The sequence below is a fragment of the Bufo gargarizans genome, chromosome 2 (genome assembly GCF_014858855.1).
Source record: "Bufo gargarizans isolate SCDJY-AF-19 chromosome 2, ASM1485885v1, whole genome shotgun sequence".
NCBI classification, from domain to species: Eukaryota; Metazoa; Chordata; class Amphibia; order Anura; family Bufonidae; genus Bufo; species Bufo gargarizans.
The window spans coordinates 222500278-222522367 of record NC_058081.1 but is presented as its reverse complement, the minus strand read 5'-3'; positions in this window follow the sequence as shown (position 1 = coordinate 222522367).

Sequence of the window (22090 nt, the reverse complement as noted above, 5' to 3'; positions counted from 1 at the left end):
AGTCTTAAACATTACTCTGACTTGGCAGACGTCACACACAATGTAATTTTTTAAATGTTGCACATTCTTTAATAAATTTGTCATAACTAAGATGGAAGAATTGGGGTATGACCACATGTTCTGGTTTCTTGATGCAATTTTGGAAGCCAAAATCAGGAGTGGGTCATAAAATGAGAGGGCAGAATACTACCTCTTATCTTTTCTGAAATCACTCCTGGTTTTGGCTTCCAAAACTGCATCAGGAAACCTATAATCTTTGACAAAGTTATTTTTTAGCCAATTCTTGAGTCGCGTGATTTTATACAACAATTTGCAATTCTTTAAACAGCTGCAAATCATAAAAATGGCAAAAACATGCATTACCTATGCCATGGCCATTTAAATTACACAAAATCAAAGCTGGTTTGGAGGCTCAAAAGAAAGAGTGGTGCACAGGGAAATAATGCAAATTGCACAAAAAATTTGTCCCAAAGTTTTTTCACTTGTGATTCTCATCAGCATTGCCTTGCCCATGCCATGTGTGAACCCTGCCACACTGTGTGGTGCACAATGAACATATGTAAGCAGATAAATGTTTAAATGCCTACACACTTCCTTTTTATTATTTCTCTGTATATTCTTGGAGCATTTGTTAGACTGACCCTAAAACAGATGTTCAGAGTAAAGTTTCTGGGAAGAAATGTCACAGTGTAAAATCCCAGTATTCAAAAGCAGGTTTATGAAAAAGGGAACAGATGGCATGGGACTCCCAATTCCATGGTGAGGGCACTTGGCAGGGTTTGGAACGCTGTGACTCAGATTTTTAAATGAGTCATTTTTACATAAATCTATGTACATAAACCAATTTGTATAGACATCAAATATACCTAAATAGAAAATACCTACTGCTGTCTACATGATAGCTGATCAATTATATGTCTTTAATTTAAAGTGTCTGAAGCAGATAAATGTTATTGCAGCTTGAGTATTTCCAAATCAATCTAATGAAATTTTGCGTTTTGGTGATAATTTTATTACAAATATAGTTGCCAACTTACTAAGGAACTTTAATATGAATATGGGAAAGATAAAGCATTTTACATAGCTTCCTGGTTAAAATAAGTGCAAATCAATAAAACATTGATACAATTTTACACAAGTCACTTGAAAATTCCATGTAAGTTTCAAGACAGTGCTGAATCTCATGTAAAGCTAAATTCACAAGAGTAGTCAACAATTACATTTCACTTATAATACAGTTGGGGCTCTAGAATCTCAATGTCTGTTGCATAATAATAACATTGTAGCCACATGTGGTCCAGAAACCATATGTACATGGTCTACATATTCATTTGAAAGTAAAATGCTGCACTTTGAGTTTGACCTTAACAGGCCATCCCACCCAGATAAACAGAATGAAAGACTGGTGGGTTGGTTGTCCTGAGGATGGGGTACTCACTGATTACACATTGATGACCTATCCAGCAGGAAAAAAAAGATTTAAATAATGTAAAAATACAAATATATAGGATCCAAACATTTGGTCCCAGGTTAATAATAACAATACAAAAAAAGATATTGGCAATTGTAGGGGGATCTTGTGATAGTATCCCCATGTGCTACCTCTTGGGACAAGAATGGTATTTACAGGTGAAACTCGAAAAATTTGAATTTTGTGCAAAAGTCCATTTATTTTAGCAAATTTAAAAGGAATTTCATTAATGGAGCTTAAAATTAGAATTTTGTGAAAAGGTGCAATATTCTAGGTTCAAAGTATCACTCTAGTCAGCTAATTAATCCATATCCCCTGAGCAAAGGGTACCTCAAAATTGTGACTTTGGGGTTTCATAAACTGTAAGCCAGAATCATCCAAATTATAACAAATAAAGGCTTGAAATATCTTGCTTTGCATGTAATGTGTCTATCTCATATGTTAGTTTCACCTTTTAAGTTACATTACTAAAATAAATTAACTTTGCACAATATTCTAATTTTGAGTTTGAGTTTGAGTTTCACCTGTATATTCTACTACCAATTAGGTTCTTTCTACAAACCGGATTCCAAAAAAGTTGGGACACTATACAAATCGTGAATAAAAACTGAATGCAATGATGTGGAGGTGCCAACTTCTAATATTTTATTCAGAATAGAACATAAATCACGGAACAAAAGTTTAAACTGAGAAAATGTACCATTTTAAGGGAAAAATATGTTGAATCAGAATTTCATGGTGTCAACAAATCCCCAAAAAGTTGGGACAAGGCCATTTTCACCACTGTGTGGCATCTCCCCTTCTTCTTACAACACTCAACAGACGTCTGGGGACCGAGGAGACCAGTTTATCAAGTTTAGAAATAGGAATTCACTCCCATTCTTGTCTAATACAGGCCTCTAACTGTTTAATCGTCTTGGGCCTTCTTTGTTGCACCTTCCTCTTTATGATACGCCAAATGTTCTCTATAGGTGAAAGATCTGGACTCCAGACTGGCCATTTCAGTACCCGGATCCTTCTCCTACGCAGCCATGATGTTGTGATTGATGCAGAATGTGGTCTGGCATTATCTTGTTGAAAAATACAGGGTCTTCCATGAAAGAGATGACGTCTGGATGGGAGAATATGTTGTTCTAGAACCTGAATATATTTTTCTGCATTGATGGTGCCTTTCCAGACATGCAAGCTGCCCATGCCACACGCACTCATGCAACCCCATACCATCAGAGATGCAGGCTTCTGAACTGAGCGTTGATAACAACTTGGGTTGTCCTTGTCCTCTTTGGTCCGGATGACATGGCGTCCCAGATTTCCAAAAAGAACTTCGAATCGTGACTCGTCTGACCACAGAACAGTCTTCCATTTTGCCACACTCCATTTTAAATGATCCCTGGCCCAGTGAAAACGCCTGAGCTTGTGGATCTTGCTTAGAAATGGCTTCTTCTTTGCACTGTCGAGTTTTAGCTGGCAACGGCGGATGGCACGGTGGATTGTGTTCACTGACAATGGTTTCTGGAAGTATTCCTGAGCCCATTCTGGGATTTCCTTTACAGTAGCATTCCTGTTTGTGGTGCAGTGTTGTTTAAGGGCCCAGAGATCACGGGCATCCAGTATGGTTTTTACGGCCTTGACCCTTACGCACAGAGATTGTTCCAGATTCTCTGAAGCTTTGGATGATGTTATGCACAGTTGATGATGATAGATGCAAAGTCTTTGCAAATTTTCGCTGGGTAACACATTTCTGATATTGCTCCACTATCTTTCTGCGCAAAATTGTGGGAATTGGTGATCATCTACCCATCTTGGCTTCTGAGAGACACTGCCACTCTGAGAAGCTCTTTTTATACCCAATCATGTTGCCAATTGACCTAATTAGTGTTAATTGGTCTTCCAGCTCTTCATTATGCTCAAATTTACTTTTTCCAGCCTCTTATTGCTACTTGTCCCAACTTTTGGGGGATTTGTTGACACCGTGAAAATTTGAATTAACGTATTTTTCCTTTAAAATTATACATTTACTCGGATTAAACGTTTAATCTGTCATCTACGTTCTATTACAAATAAAATGTTGACATTTGCCATCTCCACATCATTGCATTCAGTTTTTATTCACAATTTGTTTAGTGTCCCAACTTTTTGGGAATTCTGTTTGCACTATCCTTCTTAGGTAGAGACGTCCAGGGCCTCCATAACAGGGAAAGGTCTGGACGAAGCTGCCCTTGTCAAGGTGATGACTGCATTTTAGGACATCTTCTAGGGTAAAATAGTCCTGACTGGGATTTCTAGGGCAAGTACCACACGCCCAGGCCCTATACCAAGTCTGCAAGTTTCAAGCATCTCGCAACATGACAACTTTACTATACAGGTCCTTCTAAAAAAATTAGCATATTGTGATAAAGTTCATTATTTTCTGTAATGTACTGATAAACATTAGACTTTCATATATTTTAGATTCATTACACACCAACTGAAGTAGTTCAAGCCTTTTATTGTTTTAATATTGATGATTTTGGCATACAGCTCATGAAAACCCCAAATTCCTATCTCCAAAAATTAGCATATTGTGAAAAGGTTCTCTAAACGAGCTATTAACCTAATCATCTGAATCAACTAATTAACTCTAAAGCACATGGACAAGAGTAGAACACGGCGGCACTGCTAACAACAGGTAAAAGCTTCGGTCCTTGATGCAGGCTAGAGTGACAGCAGTGTAGCTGGTTGCTTCATACGTGGTGCTCAGCAAAAAGACAGAAGGCGGTATCAAGTGCAACAATGTAGCGGAAGTAAAAGAAGTATGCGGCACTCACCGAAGCACGTAAATATGTATCTCTTTATTCAGACCTCAGCATTCGGACGAACAAGTGGGGTTGTGAGGCGGACACGCTCCTGCAGATAAATGCCGCCATTCATCTGCAGGAGCGTGTCCGCCTCACAACCCCACTTGTTCGTCTGAATGCTGAGGACTGAATAAAGAGATACATATTTACGTGCTTCGGTGAGTGCCGCATACTTCTTTTACTTCCGCTACATTGTTGTAATTAACTCTAAACACCTGCAAAAGATTCCTGAGGCTTTTAAAAACTCCCAGCCTGGTTCATTACTCAAAACCGCAATCATGGGTAAGACTGCCGACCTGACTGCTGTCCAGAAGGCCATCATTGACACCCTCAAGCAAGAGGGTAAGACACAGAAATAAATTTCTGAACGAATAGGCTGTTCCCAGAGTGCTGTATCAAGGCACCTCAGTGGGAAGTCTGTGGGAAGGAAAAAGTGTGGCAGAAAACGCGGCACAACGAGAAGAGGTGACTGGACCCTGAGGAAGATTGTGGAGAAGGACCGATTCCAGACCTTGGGGGACCTGCGGAAGCAGTGGACTGAGTCTGGAGTAGAAACATCCAGAGCCACCGTGTACAGGCGTGTGCAGGAAATGGGCTACAGGTGCCGCATTCCCCAGGTCAAGCCACTTTTGAACCAGAAACAGCGGCAGAAGCGCCTGACCTGGGCTACAGAGAAGCAGCACTGGACTGTTGCTCAGTGGTCCAAAGTACTTTTTTCGGATGAAAGCAAATTTTGCATGTCATTCGGAAATCAAGGTGCCAGAGTCTGGAGGAAGACTGGGGAGAGGGAAATGCCAAAATGCCTGAAGTCCAGTGTTAAGTACCCACAGTCAGTGATGGTCTGGGGTACCATGTCAGCTGCTGGTGTTGGTCCGCTGTGTTTAATCAAGGGCAGGGTCAATGCAGCTAGCTATCAGGAGATTTTGGAGCACTTCATGCTTCCATCTGCTGAAAAGCTTTATGGAGATGAAGATTTCATTTTTCAGCACGACCTGGCACCTGCTCACAGTGCCAAAACCACTGGTAAATGGTTTACTGACCATGGTATTACTGTGCTCAATTGGCCTGCCAACTCTTCTGACCTGAACCCCATAGAGAATCTGTGGGATATTGGGAAGAGAAAGTTGAGAGACGCAAGACCCAACACTCTGGATGAGCTTAAGGCCGCTATCGAAGCATCCTGGGCCTCCATAACACCTCAGCAGTGCCACAGGCTGATTGCCTCCATGCCACGCCGCATTGATTGGATTCCCGACCAAGTATTGAGTGCATAACTGAACATAATTATTTGAAGGTTGACTTTTTTTGTATTAAAAACACTTTTCTTTTATTGGTCGGATGAAATATGCTAATTTTTTTTAGATAGGAATTTTGGGTTTTCATGAGCTGTATGCCAAAATCATCAATATTAAAACAATAAAAGGCTTGAACTACTTCAGTTGGTGTGTAATGAATCTAAAATATATGAAAGTCTAATGTTTATCAGTACATTACAGAAAATAATGAACTTTATCACAATATGCTAATTTTTTTAGAAGGACCTGTATATCTCCACTCTGGTAAGACTGGATATATCTGTGGATCAAGTGGCTGTGGGTGATACATACCCCTTAGTAAGACATCATTTTCAGAGGGTAATATGTGTCACTAATACCTTCTGGTATAAAGGTGCCGCTGATTACCCGATAAATGAGCGAAACGCTCATTCATCAGTTAATATGATCGTTTGTGCAGTCACTTAAATCATTAATTGTTTGCTAGCAGCAGATTGTGTCGTCTAAACAGCAGTCTGCTGCAGGCAAACAATGATTCTGTATAAGCACGAGCAATGGCATTAGTGATCACTCCTCCCCATACTGTCAAGGAGATCACTGCTTGCAAATGCAGTGGTCCCCTCCACTGACGAGCAAGCGATTGTCATGAAGGAACACTTCCTTTCAGACAATCATCTGTTCAATCTAGAAATTTAACAGGGCTTTAAGGTACTGTGTGTCACACTATTTTGAGGAGACACTGTGAACAGTGGCATTGTTTTCAGGGGGCACTATGTATGGCAATGTTATTTTTAGTAGGCACAATGTGTGGTGGTATATTGAGGAAGCACAATGTGCACCATATTAGTATTCAGAGGTACACTGTGCACTGAAATTCTATTCAGAGGCATGATTTACAATGTAATTATACTCTGGGAGATTGCCAAAGATATCTGAGCTGCAACCTTGTAAGAAGGCTCCCGTAGAATGACACGCCATTGCTGTAAAGCAAGTATTATCAAATAGTACCACAATCTTTCTTTATGGTCCTTAAACCAAGGTCAAAGATCATGAGCAGAGCAGGAGTTCCCTCAAATCCAGACTACACCAATGTGGCTGTTGACTCACAGCCCACCCTACAGTACCATGATGGGTCTCTGAAGTAACCATTGTGTCACTAGCAGGGTCTGGTGCCACCAATTCATATAGTGGACCACTGGCCATTGTCAGCATAAGGGGCAAAACAGATGCACAAACAGGAAGGGACAACCACGCAGGGGTAACAAATAGGGACAAACCAGCCAGGAAAAAAAAATACAAAGAGGAAAACACAAAAATACCAAAGTGGATGAAACCAAGACTACCCCCTTTATAGACCGCAGTTGTACCAGGAAGAAGATATCATGGCGATCTGGTGTGGATTGAGAAAAAAAAAAGGACATAGAATGAATCCAATTACAGTAAATGTTACTTGTGAGTCACTTAATGTAAATGTTTAATCCTGTCTCTGAGTGGTTGAATAAGTACTGGATTTATTTGCATCTGTTTATTTAAATTACCTATAGTATATATGGAATATTCTAATTATTTTATTTTCTTCTTTGCAATTTTTTATGGCATGCCATGCAGGCATTTCCTTGTCAGCAAATTAGGAAAGCTCTTAAAAATTGTAATGCCACTACTCAACGGATCAGACTGATTAATATATTTTGAGATCACTTTAAATACCATAGACCCCCTCTGCTGTGTGTTTCAACATACTAATTTTAAAAAAAAAGTTGGTAAAAATAATTGTATGTGCTTAGCCTGAATATGCCCTAAGCCAAATAACTAAATATTTTTCTTGGCCATCATACATTTTTAAAGATGTCAACAATTTATTTGTAGTAATCACACATTTTTATCAAAAGGGGCTTATAACAAGTCAAGGTTCAAATGTCTTTTTAGCCCTGTGGGGGGTGTTCATTGGATAATTATTTGTATTTAATAACTATATTTGACAGCTACAAGTTACGTGTTTAGTTTTATTTGGCAAACCCATAGGTCTGGTGTTATCCTTTCAATGACTGTGATCAAAGAAATTGTTAAAAGGAAGTAAATTAATTTTCAATCCATGTTACACAAAGATATGTTTAGTTATTCATTGCTCCTTGAGATGTCGCTTTCCAATTTTGCAGATTTTATATATGCACAAGAGGTAAGTTTCTGTATTAACCTGTATAAACCTGTATTGGGGACATTTATCAAGTTTGCTACGCCAGTTTTGTGGTGTAAATATGTTGCAGGTGATTAGTTTGTGCAAAAATTGTGCACTGATGATTGTTCTGATCCTTCTTGTACAGGCTTGAATGCTTATTCCTGAAGCTTGTGTACTGGAATCCTCTGGATAAATTGGAGGGGCACTAGGCCAAGATACAAAATCCGCTTTTAGGAATCAGGGAAACTCTCCCTAGGTGTCTGTCCTGTGTCAGATCACATGACACAGCTGAGGACCAGAAGGCAGTGGATAACTCACAAACACAGGCACCAGAAAGAAGATTACCTTCACTATAATTTACATCACGTACCTTTCCAATGGGACAAGGAATAAAAACTTTTGTGCAATCATTTTCAAGTTTTTGAGCTTCTTGCCACTTTCCTTCTGGATAATAGCTCAAGATTGCCCCGGCCCCTGGTGGGTTTCTGGCACACGAAGGACCAAAGATGCAACTAATTAATTAAGAAGCATTTGCTCTCACTCCAGCGCAGGGGGAGTATAGGAACACCCGTCTTGATAAATCTCTCCCCCACTGTATGTATTATGAGGTAGATCTTACATATGATGAGGTTAGTGTACTTACTTTGAAAAGTGTCTATATAAACCTTTTTGAATGTTTTCTGGCCTGATATTACAATGAGCATTTTAGTTGTCCAGCTAGAGAATGAGGGAGCTCCTGAGTACAGTGCATGCAGGAGCTATGCTCAGTCTCAGACCAACTAGCCTAATTGACAAGCTTTATTCCTCCCCTGCTGCTGCTTAAAGGGCTTTTCTGAGATTTTAATACTGATAACCTATCCCTAGGATAGGTCATCAGTATCTGATCCGTGGTGGCCTGACATCCAGGACCCCTGCTGATCAGCTGTTTGAGAAGGCAGCAGCTCTCGCAATAGCGCCACAGCCTTCTCTTAGCTTTTCCTACGCCAGTGACGACACATTCATCGGTCACGTGACCTAGGCACAGCTCAGCTCCATTGAAGTGAATGGGGCCGGGCGTGATAACAAGCAAAGCCTCTATACAATGCATGCCACTGTGCTTGGTAAGCTGTGAATGTTGTGAACTTTTTTTTTAAATTGATTATCTTTATTAATTAATATATCAAAACACTACAAATAGAAAAAAGGATGCAATTCCCCCCCAACCCCGATTCCCTAACCCCTCCCCTCCTACCTGTGGTGCGTCAAAAAAAAAAAAAAAATTTTTATCACAACTACTCAGGTCCTCCAACCGGCCCATATCTTAGTCGCCCCTGTAAATGTTGTGAACTTAACAGGGGCGCCGATGCCTTCTCAGCTGATTGGCAGGGGTCCCGGGTGTCAGACCCCCACTAATCAGATACTGATGATCTATCCAGAGGATAGGTCATCAGTATTAAAATCTCGGAAAGTCCAGTTAAATCTCACACTGCTCAATATACAATACAGTCTCCCTGATTCTTAAGTGAGAGAGAGACCATTTTCTAGCGACAGCGTGTGCAATTACAGCTGCTAACTCTTCATCTGCTACTTTCTTCTTCTTGAAAACCACAAAGACTATAATAATAATGTTTATTTATATAGCGCCAACATATTCCACAGTGCTTTACTGTTCAGGGGTTCATGTACAAACAGTCATAATTAACATAGCAACAGACAAGTCAATAATTACAAGTGGAATGAGGACCCTGCTCGCAAGTCCTTACAATCTATGAGGAGATAGGAGTGACACAAAAGGTAGAAGTGCTTATTTTTTATGATGGTCCAACCATCTTGGGAGAATAATAGGGGAGCAGATATAAAGCTGTATGAGCCGGTCAGCAGACAACATTTGAAGTGTCTCTGGGTGCGGTGGAGGAGTTTAATAGAGGATGAGATTCAGGGAATGATAAATGGGCTATGTGGAGACGAGTTAGATAAGGGGATGTGATAGGCCACTAAAAAAAAAAAAGTTTTTAGGGAGTGCCTAAAACTGTGCATGTTGTGATTTAGCCAGATTTTTGGGGTAGGGCATTCCAGAGAACCAATTCAGCGCGGGAAAAATCTTGGAGCCGGGAGTGAGAAGTTCGGATTATGGTGGAAGTCAGTCGTAAGTCATTGGCTTAACAGAGAGCAAAGGTAGGGTGGTAGACAGAAATGAGGGAAGAGATGTAGGGGGGTGCAGCACTGTGGAGAGCTTTGTGGGTGAGGACAAGCAGTTTAAATTGGATGCTATAGTGTAAGGGCAACCAGTGCAATGACTGGCACAGGGCGGAGGCATTAGAGTAGTGGTTAGACAGATAGGGGACTGTGGCTGCTGCATTAAGTATAGATTGGAAAAGTCTGGTGAGGGGGGGGCAATTAGTAGTGAGTTGCAGTAGTCGGGGTGGGAATGGATCAGGGCAACAATGAGAGTTTTTGTTGTTTCCATAGTGCAAAAGGGGCTGATTCTAGAGATGTTTTTGAGATGCAGGCGACAAGCGCGGGAGAGAGATTGAATATAGGGGGTGAAAGAAAGATCAGTGTCAAACGTCACTCCGACAAAGGGGGCTTGCTGCCTAGGAGTGATTATGGTGTCGCACACTGAGAGGGAGATATCAGGTTTGGATATGTTAGTAGATGGAGAGAACACAAGAAGTTCAGTTTTTGAAAGATTTTGTTTCAGATAGAGAGAGGACATGATGTTATAGACGTCAGAGAGACAGTCACTGGTGTTTTGTAATACAGTAGAGGTGATGTTAGGCGATGAAGTATATAGTTGTGTGTAGTGTTGATCGCGAATATTCTAATCGCAAATATTTATTGCGAATAGAGTTGAGCGGACACCTGGATGTTCGGTTTCAACGGGTTCGGCCGAACTTCACAAAAAAGTTCGAGTTCGGGACACGAACTTGACCTGAACTTGACCCCGAACCTGAACCCTATTGAAGTCAATGGGGACCCGAACTTTTGAGCACTAAAGTGGCTCTAAAAATGTCACGGAAAGGGCTACAGGGCTGCAAAGTGTGGTTAAGAGCATGGCAAGTGGATAGGGAAATGACTTCAAATAACATAAAATACATAAAAATTAAAACTAATAATCTTCATCTAGGAGGACAAGGTCCATATGGAGTAGGAGGTTGAGGAGGCGGTGGATGTGGAGGTGTAGGTGGAAGTGGCGCTGGCGGAGGAGGAGGTAGCCTACACTTCTTTTTGTTTTTAAATTTATTTTTATTTTTTAAATTCGGCTACACCCCAAAACATTGGGAAATATAACCTGTGATAACCCCCTCCAGTCATGCTACACACTCTGTAAACATACTGGCCCACCATGTCGCACGTCCCCGTGATGTTCACAATCCAATTGGATATCTGCTCTATCAACTTTCGATGTTCTTTTCTGCACCTACCATGTTGATCACGGTTAGCGGCGAATCAGGGTTCCACCCCGGAGAGGGAGATTGAGAAAGAGAGACCACATCCAAGGGAGATCAATGGATCAAATCGAAAATGTGGGAGAAGTTATTAAAACGGAATAATTGAAGGAAAGGAGGGGGCTCGTGGCAATTACCCACTCCCGACTCGGGGAGGTAGTGATGATAAATAACAATACAGGACTCTTAATATGCCCTGTTATTGGAATGAGTAATAAAAAATTATAGGTACTGTCACTGTGGTATTTTGGATTTGTAAACATTAGCCAGGAGAGGCCCTGTTGCCGCTTTGTTGACTCTAGATAACTTCTGCCTGATCGCACGTCCCTGTGACGTCAACCATCCATTTGGATATCTTCTCTATCAACTTTCGATGTTCTTTTCTGAGCCTACCATGTTGATCACGGTTATCGGCGAATCAGGGTTCCACTCCGGAGAGGGAGCGTGAGAAAGAGAGACCACATCCAAAGGAGATAAATGGATTAAATCTTTTTTTTGATCGAGCGGAAATATGGGCAAAGTTATTGAAGCGCAAATGTGGGACAAATTATTGAAGCGCAAATGTGGGAAAACTAGTTAAAGTTTAAGCATTGAATGAAAGGATGTGGCGCATATAAATTAAAGAAGAATTTCGGAAATTTTATTCCCTGTCACCTATGCAGAGCAGGGGTTTATTCACATCCAGAATTGTAAAATGTCAACCCAAGAATGTAACAGAAAAATTATTGAAATGTATTAACCTGTCTACTTGGTAGAGCAGGGGTCTATGACAGAAAAAAATTGATTAATGTCACCCGAAAATGTAAAAAAAATGTGTGTGAAATTTATTAACCTGTCAACTAGGTATGTCACACCCAAAAATGGGTGAATTTCACCCAAAAATGTAACAGACAAATTTGTGAATTTTTTTAACCTGTCTACTAGGTATAGCAGTGGTACATCACACCCAGAAATTGGTAAATTTCACCCGAAAATGTAACAAAATAGTGAAATGACATAAAATAAAATACGTACAAAAAAAAAATAGATTTATGAGGTGGCGGTCCACCTCATTGAGTTTGAGGAGGTGGTGGACGTAGCGTTGTAGGTGGACAAGGTAGCCAACACTGGTTTTTGGTTTTAATAAAAAAAATTAGGGTACACTCCAAAAGATTGTGATATATTCAAAATACAAGAATTAGCAATTGCGCTGTAGTATAACAATGGCTGGTTAAGGCCGGTACACATGTCTATTCTGCACAAGGTACGGACAAGTCCGGTGGGATCCATGCCTGGTTCATTTTAATGAACGTGAGCTTGTCCACATTGGCTGTGGACAGGCGGCTGTGCTTGTCTGTGATGACGCCCCCTGCCGTGCTAAACACACTTTCACATAATACACTGGCTGCAGGGCAGGCCAGCACCTCCAAGGCATAAAGGGCAAGCTCAGGCCATGTGCCCAATTTGGAGACCCAGAAGTTGAAGGGGGAAGACCTGTCATTCAGTACGTGTGGGCATGTGCACACATACTGCTCCACCATGTTGGTGAAATGCTGCCTCCTGCTAAGACATTCCATATCAGCTGGTGGTCCTGGTTGTTGTGGTGTGCTGACAAAGCTTTTCCACATTTTGGCCATGCTAACCCTGCCTTCTGAGGTGCCCCAGCTGCATTGGCGACCGCTTCCTCTGCCTTCGCCTTGTGCTTCTACTGTGCCTCGCTGTTAGGTGGGAATGCCAACAGCAGCGCGTCTACCAGCGTGCGCTTGTACTTCGGCATTTTACGATCATGCTTCAGTGAGGGAATTAAGGACTGTAAGTTGTCATTGTAATGGGGATCCAGCAGTGTGGCCACCCAGTAATCAGCACAAGTTAAGATGTGGGCAACTTGGCGGAGACACTGCAGCGTGTAATCGCTCATGTGTGCCAGGCTGCCCAGAGGCAATGAAAAGCTGTCCTCTGTGGAAGGTGTGTCCTCTGTATCCCCCCAGCCATGCACCAGTGATGGCCATGAGCTGGTCTGGGTGCCTCCCTGCTGTGAACAAGGTTACTCCTCCTTCTCATCCTCCACCTCATCATCCTCCAGAACTGTGCCCTGGCTGGACAATTGTGTACCTGGGGTTTGTGGGTGCAGGAACCCACCCTCGGAGCCACTTGTGAATGACTGGCCGTAAACCCTACAAAATAATCCCTCTTCCTCTTCCTCATCCTGTGCCACATCCTCTTCCATCATCTCCAGCAGCGTTTTTTCAAGGAGGCATAGAAGTGGGATAGTAACGCTGAGAACGGCATTATCGGCACTGGCTATGTTGGTGGAGTACTCGAAACAGCTCAACAAGGAACACAGGTCTTGCATGGAGCCCCAGTCATTGGTGGTGAAGTGGTGCTATTCTGCAGAGCGATTCACCCGTGTGTACTGCAGCTGAAACTCCACTATCGCCTGCTGCTGCTTACACAGTCTGACCAGCATGTGCAAGGTGGAGTTCCACCTTGTGGGCACGTTGCATATGAGGCGGTGAGCGGGAAGATCAAAGTTACGCTGCAGCGCTGACAGGCGAACAGCAGCAGGGTGAGAATGAGTTTTGTCACTCAAACAGATAGGTTTTAAAACTGTCTGCTGTCATTTACCCCTGTGTTACGCTGACCGGATGAGGAGTCGGTAGAGGATGAGGAAGTGGAGTAGGAGGAGGAAGCAACAGGAGGCAAAGACTGATGGACATCGGCTGCAGGTGCCAACTCTGATCTTTCAGTAGGAGTCTGGGTGGGAGACAATGTGAAGGAACTGGAGGCACTGTCAGCAACCCAATCTACTATCGCCTGCACTTGTTCTGGCCTCACCATTCATAGAGCCACATTAGGCCCGACCAAATACCACTGCAGGTTCTGTCGCTTACTCGCACCTGAGGAAGGGGTTTCACTTGTGCGTGTATCTGGCACAGATCGACCACGTCCTCTCCCTGCAACAGGAGCTACACCAGCAGCACCACGACCTGGACCACGTCCCTTATTTGACGCTGTCCTCATATTTCTCAAATTCAGGATCTTGCCCTAAATGGGTGTTTAATTAATAGCAGAATAGAACGACAGTATGTAAAGGTTGTATCTCACACGTACAGATGCAGACTAGGCCACAATTAAAGTTTCTTGTCCAAAATGGCTGTTTTTCAAATAACTGAATAGAACCAAAGTATCTAAAGTGTGTATCTCATAATTACATATGCAGCAAAGGCTGCAAAATAAAAAAATTTGCCCAAAATGGGTGTTTTTTTTATAACAGAATATGACAGCAGTAAATAACCTTTGAATTTCACACGGGCTGATGCAGCAAGGGCTGTAAAATTGTGTATTTTGCCCAAAAAAGGTGTTTTATTAATAGAAGAATAGAACCACAGTATCTAAAGTGTGTATCTTACATGTACAGATCCAGACTAGGCCGCAATTAAAGCTTTTTGCCCAAAAAGGCTGTTTTTTCCAATAACGGAATATAACCACAGTATCTAAAGTGTGTATCTCACATGTACTGATCAAGACTAGGCCGCAATTAACCACCTCCGGACCGCCTAACGCACATGTGCGTTCCGGAGGTGGCAGGCTGGCGCACAGTCACGCATATACGCGTCATCTCGCGAGACGCGAGATGACGCGAGTATGCGCCCGCGCGTGCGCAGTTCGCACCGGCATTTCTTCGAGAAGTATATCGTCAGCAACCTGCCAGCCAATGATCGTGGCTGGCAGGTTGCTGATTTTTAAAAAAGCCAATCAAAGTGCCAGATATCAGATCATATTAGTAAATATGATCTGATATATGGCTGCCTGCTCCTCTGCTGGTTCTTTTCGTCGGTTGGATCCAGCAGAGGAGCAGGCTTCACAGTGAGTACACCAAACACTACACTATAGCCTCTGATCACCCCCCTGAACCCCAATTAACCCTTTGATCACCCCTTTGATCACCCCTGTCAATCACAAGTGAAAAGAAAAAAGTGATCAGTGCAAACTGTCACTTTTTTTTTTCACTGTTATTGACCGTTAGGTTTTAGGTATAGTTTAGGTCCCTTGGTTAGGTAGTTAGCGATCAGTTAGCGCCCAGCCCACCGCACCGCAGTCCGTTATTCGCTGATTAGCGTATCGCTAATCAGCATTTGTACTTTTATAGTATCTGGAAGTGATCAAAACTGATCACGGTCAGATCTATAATTGTATTAGTGTCACTTTAGTTCGCCCTCCACCCAAAACGCAGTGTTTGCCCGATCAGGCCTGATCGGTCGCCCACACGTGCGTTCGCCCACACCCGCCCCACCGCAGTGACAAAAAAAAAACTTTTTTTTGATCACTGCACATTCACTTTACACGCACTGCGGCGATAAAAAAATCAGTTTTGATATTTTTTATCAACCGCAGCGGCCTCCGGTACTTCGCTAGCCTCCCCTTTGTAAGACAGGCTTGCTTTTTTTTTCTTGGGTAGTCTCAGGGAATACCCCTAAATTTAGTTGCCCACATGTCTAACAGGGGGTATTCCTCTGAAGAGGCCTACAGGCTTCTGACCCAGTCGGATGAGGAGTGGGAACCCTCATCTGATGAATCCAGCGGGTCAGAATACGAACCTGTAGAAAGCAGTGGCTCTCTGACCCAAAGTTCGGACGAGGAGGCTGAGGTCCCTGATACCACCAGGCGTACCCGGCCCCGTGTCGCTAGACCACAGGTTGCGCAGGATCCGCTTCAAGAGCAGCAGAGTGGGGCTGGTGCTGTCGGATTACGTGGTGAGGCATACACCAGCAGCCCAGCCCTCCCTGGACCTAGTACCAGCACTGCCGTACAACCTGGTGAAGTAGCGAGCACCAGAAGGGCAGTTGAAGCTGGTACGGTGGCACGTGCAGTAGTGACCCCGTCGCAGCCACCGCAAAGACGTGCCCGTAGAGCCCCTAGAATCCCAGAGGTGCTGGCAAACCCTGATTGGCAGTCCCCAACTTCAGCCGCACCTGTAGTTTTCCCTTTCACTGCCCAGTCTGGAGTTCGGGTTGAGACGGCTCAGATCGGTTCGGCCCTGGGATTTTTTGAGCTGTTCTTGACTGCGGAGCTTTTAGACATAGTTGTGGCCGAAACAAACAGGTATGCCACACAATTTATCACCGCTAACCCGGGAAGCTTTTATGCCCAGCCTTTCCGGTGGAAACCAGTCCAAGTTTCCGAACTTAAAACTTTTCTGGGCCTCCTCCTCAACATGGGCCTGACAAAAAAGCATGAATTGCGGTCATATTGGTCCACGAACCCGATTCATCACATGCCCATGTTCTCTGCTGCCATGTCCAGGGCACGTTTTGAGGCCATCCTGCGGTTCCTGCACTTTAGTGACAACACCGCCTCCCGTCCCAGGGGCCACCCTGCTTTTGACCGGCTCCACAAAATTCGGCCCCTCATAGACCATTTCAACCAGAAATTTGCAGATATTTATACCCCAGAGCAAAACATCTGCATAGACGAGTCCCTGATACATTTTACCGGGCGCCTTGGCTTCAAACAATACATCCCAAGCAAGCGCGCCCGGTATGGGGTCAAATTGTATAAGCTCTGTGAAAGGGCCACAGGCTATACCCACAAATTTCGGGTCTATGAGGGAAAAGATCAGACCCTGGAGCCGGTCGGTTGCCCTGACTACCTGGGGAGCAGTGGGAAGACAGTTTGGGACTTGGTGTCACCCTTATTCGGCAAGGGGTACCATCTTTATGTGGACAATTTTTACACAAGTGTGGCCCTCTTTAGGCATTTGTTTCTAGAACGGATTGGCGCCTGTGGTACCGCGCGAACTAGTCGCGCGGGCTTCCCCCAACGGCTCGTTACCACCCGTCTTGCAAGGGGGCAGAGGGCCGCACTGTGTAACGAAGAACTGCTCGCGGTGAAATGGAGAGACAAGCGTGACGTTTACATGCTCTCCTCCATTCACGCAGACACGACAATACAAATTGAGCGAGCAACCTGTGTCATTGAAAAGCCCCTCTCAGTCCACGACTATAACCTCCACATGGGAGGGGTCGACTTCAATGACCAGATGTTGTCTCCGTATTTAGTTTCCCGACGCACCAGACGCTGGTATAAGAAGGTGTCTGTATATTTAATTCAATTGGCTCTGTACAATAGTTTTGTTCTCTACAGTAAGGCTGGGAGAACTGGATCCTTCCTCAAATTTCAGGAAGAGATCATCGAGAACCTCCTGTATCCAGGAGGTTCCGTGGCCCCAACCACCAGTGTAGTTAGCCGTCTACACGAGCGACATTTCCCCAATGTCGTTCCTGGTACCTCAACCCAACAGTCACCCCGAAAAAGATGTCGTGTCTGTAGCAGGAGTGGAATAAGGCGTGACACCCGCTATTTCTGTCCTGACTGTCCGGACCACCCTGCCCTATGCTTTGGAGAGTGTTTCCGGAAGTACCACTCACAGGTACACTATTAGCATAGGGATCATCTCACCAGGACAGGCACACAGGGCTATTAGGGCCCATTCACTCACTGCTGCTGCAAACGTCTCCTTTCACATGGGACAAAGTGCATAACGCACTTCGCCACATCTTTGGGCGATTTGCGCTTTGCACATTGACCCATGGGGAAGGAGAGGTTTGTTCTATAAAGGTAAAAAAAAAAAACAAAAAAAAAAAAAAACACACCAGTAAGCAAAGACGTTAATGTTCAGTTAAAAAAGTTTATGTTTATATGTTCTGTTGCAAAGTTAATAAAATTATTGCGTTGCGGCCTGGTTTTTTCTTTTTTTTTTTTTTTTCTTTTTTTACCTTCCAGGTGGACCAACCGATTGACTAGCTGCAGCACCGATGTGCATTCTGACAGAAGCATTGCGCTGCTGTCAGATTACACGCAAGTCGGTGTATGCGGCGCTGCAAGACGGGATTTTCTCCAATGCAGTGACAGATACGTTTGCCGAGGCATACGAGCTGAGGAGGAGGCGGCGTTCCTATGCTTTGGCAAACACTTTGTATATATATAAAAATAAAAAAAAATATCCCGGCAATGATTTATTCATCCACATCGATTGATGTGAATGGAGAAATCTGGTTTGCCAGGGCATACGAGCTAAGTGGGTATGGATGAAGGGCGGAGCTCCTATGTCCTGGCAGACGCCTTTCCCCTCCATTTTTTTTTTTTGGCAGAGATTTTTTCATCCACATTGATCGATGCGAATGAAGAAATCTGTGCCGTTCATTTTTTTCTTTCAGCCCAGAGGCTGAACGGAAAAAAAAATCTCATTACCTGTATGCTCAATATAAGGAGAATAGCAGAAACTCCTAATGCTGGCCATACATGTAATGATTGCGGAGACCCTCAAATGCCAGGGCAGTACAAACACCCCACAACTGACCCCATTTTGGAAAGAAGACACCCCAAGGTATTCGCTGAGGGGCATATTGAGTCCATGAAAGATTTAAATTTTTGTCCTAAGTTAGCGGAAAGTGAGACTTTGTGAGAAAAAAAATAATAATCAATTTCCGCTAACTTATGCAAAAAAATAAAAAATTCTATGAACTTGCCAGGCCCCTCATTGGATACCTTGGGGTGTCTTCTTTCCAAAGTGGGGTCACATGTGGGGTATTTATACTGCCCTGGCTTTTTAGGGGCCCTAAAGCGTGAGAAGAAGTCTGGGATCCAAATGTCTAAAAATGCCCTCCTAAAAGGAATTTGGGCACCTTTGCGCATCTAGGCTGCAAAAAAGTGTCACACATCTGGTATCGCCGTACTCAGGAGAAGTTGGGGAATGTGTTTTGGGGTGTCATTTTACATATACCCATGCTGGGTGAGATAAACATCTTGGTCAAATGCCAACTTTGTATAAAAAAATGGGAAAAGTTGTCTTTTGCCAAGATATTTCTCTCACCCAGCATGGGTATATGTAAAATGACACCCCAAAACACATTCCCCAACTTCTCCTGAGTACGGCGATACCAGATGTGTGACACTTTTCTGATGCCAAGGTGGGCAAAGGGGCACATATTCCAAAGTGCACCTTTCGGATTTCACCGGTCATTTTTTACAGATTTTGATTGCAAAGTACTTCTCACACATATGGGCCCCTAAATTGCCAGGGCAGTATAACTACGCCACAAGTGACCCCATTTTGGAAAGAAGACACCCCAAGGTATTCCGTGAGGGGCATGGCGAGTTCCTAGAATTTTTTATTTTTTGTCGCAAGTTAGTGGAATATGAGACTTTGTAAGGAAAAAAAGAGAAAAAAAAAATCATCATTTTCCGCTAACTTGTGACAAAAAATAAAAAAGTCTAGGAACTCGCAGTGCCCCTCACGGAATACCTTGGGTTGTCTTCTTTCCAAAATGGGGTCACTTGTGGCGTAGTTATACTGCCCTGGCAATTTAGGGGCCCAAATGTGTGAGAAGTACCTTGCAATCAAAATGTGTAAAAAATGGCCTGCAAAATCTGAAAGGTGCACTTTGGAATATGTGCCCCTTTGCCCACCTTGGCAGCAAAAAAGTGTGACACATCTGGTATCGCCGTACTCAGGAGAAGTTGGGGAATGTGTTTTGGGGTGTCATTTTACATATACCCATGCTGGATGAGAGAAATATCTTGGCAAAAGACAACTTTTCCCATTTTTTTATACAAAGTAGGCATTTGACCAAGATATTTTTCTCACCCAGCATGGGTAAAAAGATTGTGCACTGCACGCACAAAACTATATCTATGTAGATCGCTGAGTTCAATTGGAGTTCTGATAACAGATTCTGTCCTATTCTCTCCTTCACAGCAGCAGCATCCTCTCCCTACACTAAGCACAGCAGAGTGACGTGCAGCGCTACGTGACTGCAGCCTATATAGAGGCTGGGTCACATGCTGCACTGGTTAATCACAGCCATGCCATTAGTAGGCATGGCTGTGATGGCTTCTAAGTTCACACAGTTAAACGCTTGTTGATTGGCTGCTGGACCCCGAACCCGCTTGTTCGGGTTCGGGGTCCAAAAATACCCTGAACTTTACAGTTTGGGTTCGCTCAACCCTAATTGCGAATATTGACACTTCAAGAATTCACGAAAATCTAAAACATAGTGCTATATTTTCATAATCGTGAATATTCTAGATTTTTTTCATCAGTACCAATGATCTTTCACTGCTTCTTGCTTATGGGCCAATGAGAAGGCTGCGCCATCTTTGACTTTAGGAGTAGTGTTGATCGCAAGTTTCCGTATCGCAAATTTTTATGGTGAATTTTCTGATTGCCGATTCTAGCAATCAAAAAAATAATTACTGGAGTTCACGAATTCGCAAATATATGACGAATATTCGCCCAAATATTCACAAAATATCTCAAATTCGAATATTGCCCCTGCCACTCGTTACTGGTTGTGTTTCATAAGCATAGAGATGGTACTGGAGACCAAATCTGCTGATGTCCATTTGGGGCTGTGTACAGGAGAAGAAGAGAGGACATAGAACTGAACCCTGAGGAACTCCAACAGCAAGAGTGAAAGGTGAAGAAGTGGAGCCAGGAAATGATACACTGAAAGAGCAACCAGAGAAATAGGAAGAAAACCAGGAGAGGGTAGTGTCCTTTAGGCCGATGGATTGGAGCATGGTGAGTAGGAGATGGTGGTCTACAGTGTCAAAAGCTGCAGAGAGGTCAGGGAGAATGAGCAGAGAGTAGTCATTATTGCATTTTGCCATCAGGAGGTCATTTGTCACTTTGGTGAGGGCAGTTTCTGTTGAATGTATTGTGCGAAAACCAGATTGTAGTGGATCAAGGAGAGAGTGATCAGAGAGATAGCAGATGAGGCGAGAGTAGAGGAGTTGCTCCAGGAGTTTACAGATGAAAGGAAAATTGGAGACTGGTCTGTAGTAAGTTGTGCAGGATGGTCTAGAGATGTATTTCTTTTTCTTAATGGAGTAATAATAGGAGGGGAAGATACTAGAAAAGAGAGGTTGAAGATTTTTGTTAGGTGAGTGGTGACAGCCGGAGAGAGAGACTGGAGTAGGTGTGAGGGAATGGGGTCAGAGGTGCATGTGGTAGGACGAGAAGAAGAGAGGACACTGGAGACTTCTTCCGTGACTGGGTCAAACAGGAACAGTGAGCCAGAGGAGATGTGGGAAGGGAGGAAAGGGGATCAATAGCACTTAGTGGCTGGGAGCCGATTTCATGCAGCATATGTTCTATTTTCTCTGTGAAGTAGGTGGCTAGGTCTTCAGCAGAGAGGTCTGTGATGGGTGCCTGAACTTTAGGACTGAGGAGGGAGTGATTAGGGTGGTGAAGTAAGTCTGTTTAGTGAGGTGGAGGGCAGAGTTATAGGTCCTGTAGTAGCCCAGAGGGGAGAATCGTGGATGGTTGGTACGTCTCACTGAGAATGTATGCCTCAGTGATATAATTCCCGGAAATAAGTATACCAGTAACATTAGGTTGCTGGGAGGTTTTCATTAAAGTGGATTTTGGGTCCGGGTTTTAGGAGTGACCAGAGAGATTGGGTGGGACAGGTCACTCCCGTACTCCATCCAGGGTTTTCCTACGGTGTGGTTAAAAAGGCTGTGGGAATCTTAGCTGGGAAGATCAAGTGTGCACAGACTAACTGAAAGCTGAACAAACTAAGAGGGAGGATTTGGTCTCTGAAAGACCCCAGAGAGTGGTGAGATCATATTGTTTTGTTACCTGATTTGGACTGAACACAAAATGTGGGACTTTGATTATGTTATGCAATATGTGTGGGCTGAAGAAAGCTTAAAGCCAAAGTTTGGACATGTTTACTTTCGTTTGCTGAAATAAACACTGCCTGTGGTAAAGACTAAACTGACACGTGTGTATGTGTGCACAGTGACGGAGTTAAATCCCCCACAGTCCGTAGCATAAATTTGTAATGGAGGAAATTCTCTGGTGTGCGAGTTTTCCTCCATAGGCGTTCAGCACTCCTGGAGCAAAGCTGGAGGAAGCG